The sequence below is a fragment of the Cydia strobilella genome, chromosome 27, assembly GCF_947568885.1.
Source record: "Cydia strobilella chromosome 27, ilCydStro3.1, whole genome shotgun sequence".
Classification (NCBI taxonomy): Eukaryota; Metazoa; Arthropoda; class Insecta; order Lepidoptera; family Tortricidae; genus Cydia; species Cydia strobilella.
The window spans coordinates 2,869,497-2,881,520 of record NC_086067.1 but is presented as its reverse complement, the minus strand read 5'-3'; positions in this window follow the sequence as shown (position 1 = coordinate 2,881,520).

The window sequence follows — 12,024 nt, the reverse complement described above, 5'->3', positions numbered from 1 at the left end:
GTTTTTACGAAAGCGACTGCCGTCTGACCTTACAACCCAGAGGGTAAACTAGGCATTAGCATGAGTCCGGTTTTCTCACGATGTTTTCTTTCACCGAAAAGCGACTGGTAAATATCAAATGATATTTCGTACATAAGTTCCGAAAAACTCATTGGTACGAGCCATTGGAGCCTTTTATCTCAATTACTCTGAAAACATGTGCCATTTTCAACCAAAAGGGTACTTATTGTCCGTTGTCAATAAGGCGCTATTTCCATATAGCTTCAATTCGAAATCGACAAGCGACAATGTGGTACCTTTTAGTTGAAAACGTCACATATACTTGTTTAAAATTTCGGTTTTGTCGCGGGACATTCGTCCTCTAGTGTATCCCTGGCTTTACATGAAATAATCATAATCTTGTTGCTCTCATCGGTACAAGCTTTTATCGCTGACTGTACTTTTCTTTCCACATGCAACTAATACTCATCGAGACAATTCTAAAAACCCCAAACCAGGGCTCGGAACCGGTATTTTTTTTAAACCCCGAAATAGCCCAATATTTTGATTTTTTTTAAAGCTCATTACGTAGGACTGAATCATGTATTTAGGAAACAATTTTGTATTATTAAAACGTCCCATTGAAAATTAAATTATAAACAAAAGAACGAAAAAGAACGAAAAAGAACGTAATAATACCGGTATTTTTGTATGGAGCAAATACCGGTTTCCGACCCCTGCCGATTATGTTGCGTTGTTTTATCACAGAGTTCCCATGGCCACCTTCTGTCTCCATCATCAGATCAGCTCGATCTCATTATAATATTGCATTGTCATTCAACAAACTGAAATAAATGTCATATACGAAGGAAAAAATGACCAAAGCATCCAGTGTCCAGAGCTGGAATCGAACCAGCGTACCCCGTTTACCGGACAGGTGCCTGAAATATTTTCATAGAAAATAATTTAATTTGTTCTTAGAGTATTGTCATTCAATTTACATATGTATGCAAAATTTTAGCTTAATTAGATATCAGAAAGTGGTTGTAAAATGGTTTGTGAGATTTAAAAAAAAAGTTAGTTACATGCGAACATGTTAAGTTAAAATAAAAGCTTGTAAAAAGGTAAAGTTTTTAAAGAAGGATAGTGAAAAGCTTGAAACAATGGGGAAAAAAGGGTTTTACAGGAATTCCCTGTAGCGGAAATTACTTATTAACCAATAAAAACTGGGTATTGTTTAAAAAAAACTTTAATGTGAAGAAATTTCCGACTAATTTACCTATCTTTTCTCTCATAAGTGACGGTGGAACTTCCTTTTTACTATCATTCTTTGAGCATTTATTGAACCAACTACACTTTTAACACTCCGATTCCACCGATTTTCTATATCGCAGCCAATATTGCTGGCCTATGCAACACAATTTCAAAGCACGTTTTCGGTTTTCGAACGATGGCGGTCACATTGAAATTGCCGAAAAAAAGTGATTATTTAAGCCAGGGATACACTAGGCATATGTCCTGCGAGTGTCAGCAACATGTCAGGCGACGTGGTACAGTCGTCATCAGATATATCGGAGCGGCCAAGGTGTTCACAATATCTGAACACGCACTAACGCCTTGACAATAGAGGCGTGTTCAGATATTTGTGAGCACCTTGGCCGCTCCGATATAAATGCGACTGTACAAACAGCAGCACTTAACTGTCCATCGGTGGACCTAATGCCTTTTGTAATAAGGTTTAAGAACTTTCAGTTAACAGTGTGGGCGATGGTACGAGTTCCCGAAACATCGCACGTCTTACGGCTCGGCCAGCCCACGACTGCGCGATTCGCGACGGCAGTGGCGACAACCATAGGTGGGAACGAAAGGTCCGATCGCTATGTTCCGCTCCAACCTATGGTTATCGCCGCCGCCGTCGCCGGTCGCGCAGTCGTGGCCGAGCCGTTATGACACTCACTGACGACACGAGTGAAGTACGGCAACGTCGCGCCACTATACCCGACGTCGCTGGCGACACGTGTCGCGGGACATTTGTCGCCTAGTGTATCCCTGGCTTAAAAGTCAAACTGGTCCTTGTCCTGGTTAGTTCCCGATTCCCCGGATTCTTGTTTCGCCGGATTCCTGTTTCACCGGATTTACTTTAGTACGTCGCAATTCGAGTATATGAGAATCCGACGAAACAAGAATCCGGCAAATCGGGCACTAACCGTCCTTTTCATAAGCCTCTTCAAGAAATATGAAGCATAAGATATTACTTGATTGAGTACTGAACGTAACCCAGTCTAATAAATTTTTATTATAAATACAACTTTTAACTCAAATAAAATGTCTGTTTATTTTGTTAAAGACACCACACTATTATACGTTCGAAAACCGACTTTTACACTTCAAAAGTCTACATACATACAGCGAAAAATAAATAAAAACATACTTTCGCATTAATGTATTTGGATTTAACTTTGGATAACTAAATTCTATATACACAATTATAATATACCGCACGAACATTTTCCCGTTGTTTTTCCAAACAATACCTTAATTATAAAAGCATTTACTAACCAATTTTTTTTACAAACTAAAACAATAAATATTATTGAAAAGGGCGAATGTTCAAAATGTACATATAAATATTACTTACAAGCAAAAAAACAAATCACTATTCATAATTCACGAATCCATAAACCATATCAGGAATATTAAAGTCAATTTTACACTAAGGGAACTTATAAAATATGTAACACTGGAAGAGTTCAGAAAGCCCCAGATGGATACTCGTTTCGGAATTTCACATAATTTACACTCGCATAATTATAGTAAAATGTAACTCAGGGGACTTACAGGAGAAACCATTAGGGGACAAATGTTTCGCGACATGTGTCGGCGACAAGTCAAGCGGAATCAAGAGATTTCGCTTGACATACTGGCTACATCGCGTCTTTCGTCGGTAACGATGTCAGGCGCAGTCGTACGATTTTACGAAACTGCTTGACATACTGGCGACATTGCACGACTTACGACACACACTGGCGACATGTGTCATGTGTCGCGCCCTGTTATCATACAGGTCGAGCGCAGTCCGGCAACGTCGCGCCACTTCATCTGACGTCGCTGGCGACACGTGTGATGGAACATTTCTCGCCTAGTATATCCCTGGCTTTATAACAAGCATCCAACCTGTATTTATTTTTTACGTGGTCAAATATGTTGGCGAAAGCTTGATTTGACTTAAATATTAAGAAAAATGCTATCACTTAAATAACATTTCGTATAAACTTAGGCGATTATTTTACAAGTACAACTTACAGCCAAGCATGACATGATTGGAGAAGAATTAGCGGCGGAATATACCTAGGACCAAAGCGGAGCTTTAGGAAAAAATTCATTGGGTGAGTCAACTTTTTCTCGTCACTCGTTGTCATGGTTACGGTCGCCTGGGTCACTCTTAAAACCCTGGCTTTAGCATTGGAAATAACTAAACATACATCTTTATGGCCGTTATTAGCCCCTTCCATAATGGGTCATCTACTTTGCATATTAGTAGAACATAGTATAAAACATTTCTAACAAACTATGCTACTATTTTCGCCAGGACAGAATAGCAACAAAAAAAAATTGATCCACCCAAATACATCAGAAACATCTAAATCACTAAAGGACGAAAATTATTACAATTTGAAATTTCAACACTAAAATATAAAAAACACCTTACATAATTTTAAGGAAGCGTCATGACATAAGAAAGAGTAATTTTAGTAGCCTATAGATAAGCAAGGAATTATATCAATGCCTAAACGGTCATTCTCGAAAAATATGTCTGCGCGACCCATAAAAATATATGAAAAGAGTCGTGGTAATTTCGACGCAACCGCAGATATATTCTCAGAAATTGACCCTAAATTGGAATAAAGGGACAAATCAGTCACACGATTTGCAAACGTCTTAACCAATCGTTAGTCATTGCCTTAGTCTGTCATAGCCACCATACAAAAAGTTGTATTAAAAAAACTTTTATCATTCATTTCGTACTAGAAGAGAGCACAATTTGCCATTAACAACTTCAAGTTCTGGCAACTTTACCAAATACACCCATTTGCAAAAGTGCATGGCCGTTTTATAAATGAATTTTATAACATTCATAATGTGACCATGCAGTTTTGCAAATTGCTGACATTTGAACGTACCTCAATGGAATTTGCAAGACTTTCATCGTCACGCAGTTCAAGATTACTTTTTTGTAACTTTACGCAAATGATAATACACAGATTTAAAATATAGGAAGAGCTCAATACGACCAATACCTTCAAATTTCAAGAAAAGAGCGAACGCTCATCTTAAAGGCCGGCAACGTACTTGCAACCTTTCTAGTGTTAATGGGCAATGGTAATTATTTGCCATCAGGTGGTCAGCTCGTTTGCGTCCTATATCATACAGTCAAGTGTAAAAATATGGATGCACAAATCATACTCAAAAATATGTCCCATAGCTGGTTCCCTATTGTGTTGCAGAAAGTTTTTTGACATATTTTTGTATTGCATAATGTATATAATGTTACTTGGCAGATTTGTCGTTTGGCAGAATTACCTTCCGCGTCCTGCTTTTCGCATAATATTACTTTGCAGAATTTCTTTTTGCATAATATTATTTGGCAGAAAACCCTAACCTAACACAGAAAATTCAGCCAAATGAATATTATGCGAAATGACTATTATGGCAAGTATATTTATGCGAAAGTGTCATTCGACTAAAAATTTTCTGCGATACGTGTTATGCGAAGTGTATTTCTGACAAATAATATTCTGCCAGATGAGGGGAACCCCCCACAGCTCTTTTATGTCAGCGAATTAAAAACTATGAGACATATTTTTGAGTAAATTGTCTACTTACTTTATTTTTACACTTGACTGTACAAAAATTGTATATACGTGTGAAATCTCTGTGTGCAAAATAACTCTGCCTATCTGTCAACATTGCGGTCATAAATAGATAAAAATACTAGTGTAGGCTGTTGGAAAACTAGTAAATAGTCGAAATCTGCACGAGTAGCTCTGGAATAGCTTAAAATAATAACTAAAACATACATAGGACATGCCTTTAAAGGTAAATTACTAAAACCTTTAAGAAAACACAACAATAATTCTCACGTGACAAAAACGAGTAAATAATCACGTTTTTGTTTCAATATCAGTTCGTCGTTTTTGCCATGTGATAATATATTTGTTTTCATTTTTTACTAACATTTCTCACAACTGGCAGTCACTTAAACCTTTTTCTTTCGATAAATATACCTCTCATTTTTTCACAGGTTCTCGTAATATTGATAACTTTAGGCATTATCTGAAGACTTTGATTTGCAAGACCACGATTCTTTCGGGTGTTTATGTGCGTGGCTTTTGAACACACTTTGATGTAACTTAATGAGACTATAATAAAGCTCCAAATAAGCTTTTCGAGACGTGGAATAAGTTCTAAATATATAAATTAAGAGATCCTGCCTTTTCGCTGAATATTTTATTGCCGAATTTCACTTGCCAACCAACTTTTCGCATAAGTTTCATTTAGCCGAATAACTTTTATCAAATCATTATTTCGCAACCTTTTCATTTCCCAACCTCATAGTTGGGAAATGAAAATGACGTACTAGGTTGGGTTAGGTTAGGTTGGATTATGTAAAGTTGGGAAATAAAATTCGGCCAAATGAGACTTCTGCGAAAAGTTGATTGGTAAGTGAAATTCGGCAATACAATTTTCGGCGAAAAGGCAGAGAACCATAAATTAATAATAATAGTATTTCCGCCTAAACCAATAGCGTAATGCAAGGGAATAAGCACAAAGTTGACAGATAGGACGACGTTGAATCGTTAAGACAATTTCCTCATGTTTTTTAAGACACGAATCTTTTGAGCCCTCAGCTTTAAGACTCGACTCAGTTTATCAAACTTAAAATGAAATCGAAAGTACTTCTTGGAGATCCGAGTCTTTTGTAGAGACTTGAGTATTTTTGAGAGCTCTATTTTTTTTACAAATAAAATTAAACCATTGTCATTATGTTCAATTTATGGATTAGGCTCACAAATCATAAAATAGCGCCTATTTACTTTACAGTCATTTAGATAAAACCTATAATATTAATGACTGAGACTTTATTCATGAGGTCTAAGTCATTTTAAGTTGCACTTAAAAAAGACTCAACATAGTTCGGACTCAAAATACTCTAAAGCCTTTTTAAAACCAGTTGAGTTCTTTAAATCCTGCCTCAAAAGACTAGTTCCTACCAACACTATGTTTTACGCGCACATTCAGAAGCTAAGTGGTGAGCTCGCGATAAGCGGGTATGTGTGCGTGCGGAATCGGTTTGCCATGAAGCCACATATTTGTGTTAGCGACTACTTTATCTATCTGTCAACTTTGTGGGAAGTATAGATAACGTAAATCTAGAGGTAGCAGGCCTCGCGGGAAGTTTGGGAAGCGGACATTTGGATTTCTTTTAAGTTTACGATATAAAACATCGTAAATAAGGTTAAACAGACCTATTATTTATTTTAATAATAAATAACATTAGCGAGATTATTTAAGCAGAAAAATATGAGCATATTTTTATAATGTAGCTGTGAAGTTTGAATGAATATACAAAAAGGTAAAACAGATCAAATTTTTAAAATTAAATCAAATTGTACACGCGTTTATTACAAATTTTATGATTTTACGAGTACCTACCTAAATATTTGTTAAACGGCTTAGTTTGTTATTATTCTGGCTTGGGTTTGTTATTCTGATATACGCTAATGTTTTTTTGTATATTTAGGTAAAATTAAATACTGAATTTTATGCATTTAAAATAAATAATGCTTTGTTTTTAACATATGTTATCATTTTAAATTTCAATAATTAATTTTATTTTTTATTTTCAACGTCCTTTGACTAGTACATTTTGGGCTATTAAAAAAAGGTTGACAACGCATCGCTTTAGAAATAATAATCATATTTTTTTTACCTAGTTATATCCTAGCAATGTCTGAATACATTATTTTAATACGAATTTGTATTATTTATTTTTATGTCTTCAATATAATGGTTTAAAACTAGACAGATCGTTCAGATAAAAAATCTAAACTTCCTGTTTTTGTTTTTTCCCGAGAGGAAGACATAACTAAGTATGTAAAGCGAGGTATACACTAGGGAACAATTGCCCCACGACACGTGTCGCCAGGACGTCGGGTGAAGTGGCGCGACGTTGCCGGACATGTCGAACAAAGTCCGGCGACATCGTGCCACTTCACCCGACGTCCTGGCGACACGGTGTCTTAGGATATGTGTCGCCAAATGCATCCCGGGCTTAATGCTATGAATTTCGTAACCGGTAACTGCGTATATATTTATGAAGTTTACGAAATAAAAATAATGTCTTTCTCTAATTCCAATTTACAAACAAAAGTCTTAGTTACGCGATACTTGATAATTTTTAAACGTAACTGTTTAATCATTTCACAGACAAACATTATCCGTTGGCAACGCTTAAATAATAATATTTATATTGTGTAATATTAGCATATAATGTACGGATATATTTATTTAGATACTACATTTTCATCTAAAAAAATGAGTGTTATGTCAAAATACTGCGTTATCTTTTGTATATTAATTAATAGTATTCAAGTAAATTTTGTAAAATATAATTTATCTGCAATGACAAGATGATGCATATATTTATCAGTTATTAATTAGTTATTTGCTGAATTTACGTGAAATTATATGCTAATATTAATCAATATACACAACATAACCATGTCATATACAATTTTTCATACTTTACTCGTTATCTCCCAAACTATTACTTATTGATCAAGCTAGTTTCACTATCACCCGGTAGGTGGCGTAAAATTAACTATTTAAATTACCTTTTTACCGTATTTATATCAATTATGTCCAGTAAATACATTATGTAACGCGCTAACTATTTCGCTTAAAACAACTTTCATAGTGACATTTTGCGATCTGTCGATAAGTTAACATTTTGTGCCCAGGCATATACAAGTGACAAGTGAGGTGCCTTGTTTGCACCTATGGGATCTTACAGTACCTACTCAAAAATATAGATGTCGCCAGTGAAACGTAACGAACATCATGTGACGTAACTCAGTGAACATTTTACAAATGTTGTGCCTATTGAAAATATCCAAAATTACCTACTATTATTTCGTCTTTTGATTTGTGTTTAACCTCTTGTCTGTGTATAATAAGAACCTAAGAGCTGGCCAAATTATTAGTCAACTTTTTGCGTTTTTCTTGAGAACGTTTTATCCTGCTATATAGCACCCACGATTTTTGACATCCACACATGAAAAGTTAAATCAATAATTATAAAATATTGTCTTTTGATTTGTGTTTAAATACTATGTTTAGAAAAGGATACAATATCTCAGTAGCGACATCTTTAAAATTGATAGCGACAAAGTACATTGCATCTTGCCAACACGCTCATACCCATAAGCGTTGCTTGCGTGCGAGCGAGACAAATGACAATTTTGAACGCTCCAATCGCGTCACGACTCCACGACTGGACGTCAAAATGGACATTCAAAAGAATTGCAGTAATCACAAAATTTGAAAACAAACAAATTAAAAAATATGTTTCAATGATAAAAAATGTCAAGCCACTTAGTTTTAAGCCAGAGATAGACTAGGGGACAAATGTCCCGTCACACGTCTCCGTGACATGTCAGATGAAGTCCTACGAGTTCTCGAAACTTCGCCTAATATATCTGATGGCATCGCACGACACATACTGGCGACACAAGTCGCGCGATGTTGCCAGACATGTCGAGTGAAGTCCGGCAACGTCGTGCCACTTGATCGGATGCAGCCGGCGACACGTGTCACGGGACATTTATCGCCTAGAGTATCCCTGCCTTTAAGAAACTTACGGATTAATTTTTAAATTGTTTCTTCTCAAATTAGGCGAAATGTGCAATGACCTGGAAAATCATCCTAACATTATTTAAATATAAGATCGTGACATAGCAATTATACTATGGTACCATAGCCCACACTGTTAACTGTCCAAAGTTCGACCTTATTACAAATGGCAAAAGGTCCATCGATGGACAGTCAAGAGTGTTGCTTAAGGGTCCCCGGCAAGCTCGGTTCTCCATACAAACGTAGTTACGCTCTCATTTTAAAACGAGTAGCTAGTTTGCTCTGAAACTTTGTACTTACAATAGGATAAGGTATATCTATGTCTGTAATTAGTTTATGTAGCTTCAGATACCATAGTTAAAAAAATACAGCGTATTTGTTTTTCATACAAAGCTTGTTTTGGCTCTATTTCGTTTGTTTTATAAACTGGAGCTATATAAACTAATTAGTCCTAGATATACCTCATGTCATTGTATGTGCAAAGTTTCATTACAATCCAACCTATAATTTTAAAATGAGAACGAAACTCCGTTTGTATGGAAAGGTGATATTCGGCCGAGCTTGCCGGGGACTCTAGTGGTACGTAATTATTTATTTCTACCCAATAACAGATGTTTGAACTTTTACTTTTTTCATTGAGCTGATACATTGGTACAAAATATTTGAAATAACCATTATTTAATGTAACAATAACATTACCTTAAGAGCCTAGCGGAAGTGTTAAGAAAGGACACTATGACATATTTTATTACAATTATCGTTACGACCATATTAATATAATGGTATTTAGAAACAATACGTAGCTAATACTTTTTCGCATAAACACTATCGAATTTTGGATAATTTTTACTCAAAATAACATAGACTTGTTTAAAAAAGGCAAAAGTGCCCCCTCGTTATCCATACAATAATTATGAGTCTGTTTTGTGACGGTCCAAACAAAATGTAGATGAAATTGTGTCACAAGACGGACAAGAATTTCTGTCTTTTTTTCTTTTTTTTTAATCAAGTGTACTCGTAATTCTGAGTATAAATAGCTCATAACTTTTAATATTAAGGCGGTTCCCTGAGCCAGAAGGCGAAAAATCTCCTTATATGATCATGTTTTTCTAAGAGGCGTTGATATTCGTAGACGTGGAAAAAATATATGTAGTTCTTGACTATATTATCTTTAACAACATAGCTTCCGATACACGAATTATGACACTTCGCTCGATACAATTACTTCCCAAAGTAACCTCTAACTCGGACATTTAATCCTACTTTACTCGGTTGTTTATTATGTGATACTATAAACAAAAAAAGAAGAAAAAATAATCTTAACATAAATAGTAATTTCATAGCTTTAGAATTTCGATATTGTAAGGTAACGTTCTTAAAATAAATAAAAACCGACAAAATTCGATCAAAATTGACACTTGGCGCGTATGTTTTTTCCCGTTCTTTCTTGCGAAATGTGACAAAGACAGCGGCAAACCGATGGAACGGCCTTAAAACAGTATATGGTATTTTTTTTTTCTGAAAAAGACCTTTGACGCCTTAAAATCGAACCCGTATATAAAAAGGCTATACGATTAACAGATAGTGTGTTGTTAAATGAGATATCTTGCTTTTGAAATACGAAACATTGATCTAAGGTGTTGTACTTTCCGTCACTCAGTGGACAACTACTGATGTGCCGTCAAAAAGTTTCCAAAATTGAGAAATTTCCACATGAAAATATTACGAAAATTTCACATATTTTTACATGGGGATTAAACATTTTTCATTTCCAAAATGAAAGTTTCCTTCGTTTCCTGTGAAAATTTCCTAAAATTTCCGATATTTTATGGTAACTTTCCGCAACTTGTACACCTGTATGGATGTCATGTATGTCATAGTGTCAGTGGAAGCAGTATCAGACCATTGAATGAAGCTTACAAATGGAGAAAAACCAATCTAATTTATTACGCCGCTGTGTTCTTAAAAATTCTATATCGAATCCCCTTCTCGTTATAAGAAGGAGCGCTATGTACGAACGAAAGTGACACAAATCTTTTATTGAACCCTTTTCTTTTAAGCCTAACATACTGGCGACATCGCACGGCTTATCACGCACACTGGCGACATGTATCACGCGCTGTCGCCAGACATGCCGAGTGAAGTCCGGCAACGTCGCGCCACTCCACCCGACATCGCTGGCGACACGTGTCACAAGACAGTTGTCACCTAGTGTATCCCTGGCTTTAAGTGAGTTTTGAATGCTAAATAAATATGAGTAGAATAGATATCCCAACACTTTTGCACAAAACTAATCAGGCGGATATTTTGAAGATTTAACTGCAGAGCTTAATTTGCTTATATATTAAGCATTAACATTCTTGCACAAAAGAGAATAGGAGTCTCAAGTCTACTCTCGTTTCACATAGAAGACACATCCTATCAACAAACTTTAGAGAAACCCCACTAGCGTCTTTTGAGCGCCGGCGTCTAGTCAGCGCTATGGAAAATGGCGTCGCTGCGCAGTTGCGCCAACGTTGCGTCGAGCAGCAGCCATAGAGTTGACTAGACGATGACGCTCGGGAGACACTAGTGTAGGGTCTCTTTTACTTCACGCTCCACTGTGTCACTTTCATTCACTACATTACGTGAAAAATCAACAACAGATTGCATCGAGCACGCAAGCTTACTAACACCGTTCACGATCCAACCAGCAAAAACAGCAGGGATTCACAAAACGAGCGCTTATATAATTACGCTTAGTTACGAACCTAAAGTATGTCTTCCACTTAGTTGCGCACAGTGGCGAGCGTCCAGCGGAGAGCGTCAAGTGTAAGAATTTGAGTGTGCAGGCCGCTTGTATATTTATGTTTGCATTTGTTTAACATGACTACAGTTGTGCCGTCGGAATTTCCAAAATTGCGAACTTTAACATGGTAAGATTTCAGACACTTCTCATATTTTTGTACGGTAATCGAAATTTTCCTTTGGTTTCTATGGAAATTTAAAATTCCCGAGAACTTTCCGCAACGTGCACATCTGTAAGCGTGGGAATTTGAGTTTGCACTGAGGTCGCTCGTATATGTAAACGTAATTTAGTGAAAATGATCCAATCCATAAAAATCTGTCATCAGAATTGTATTTTTTTGTCAA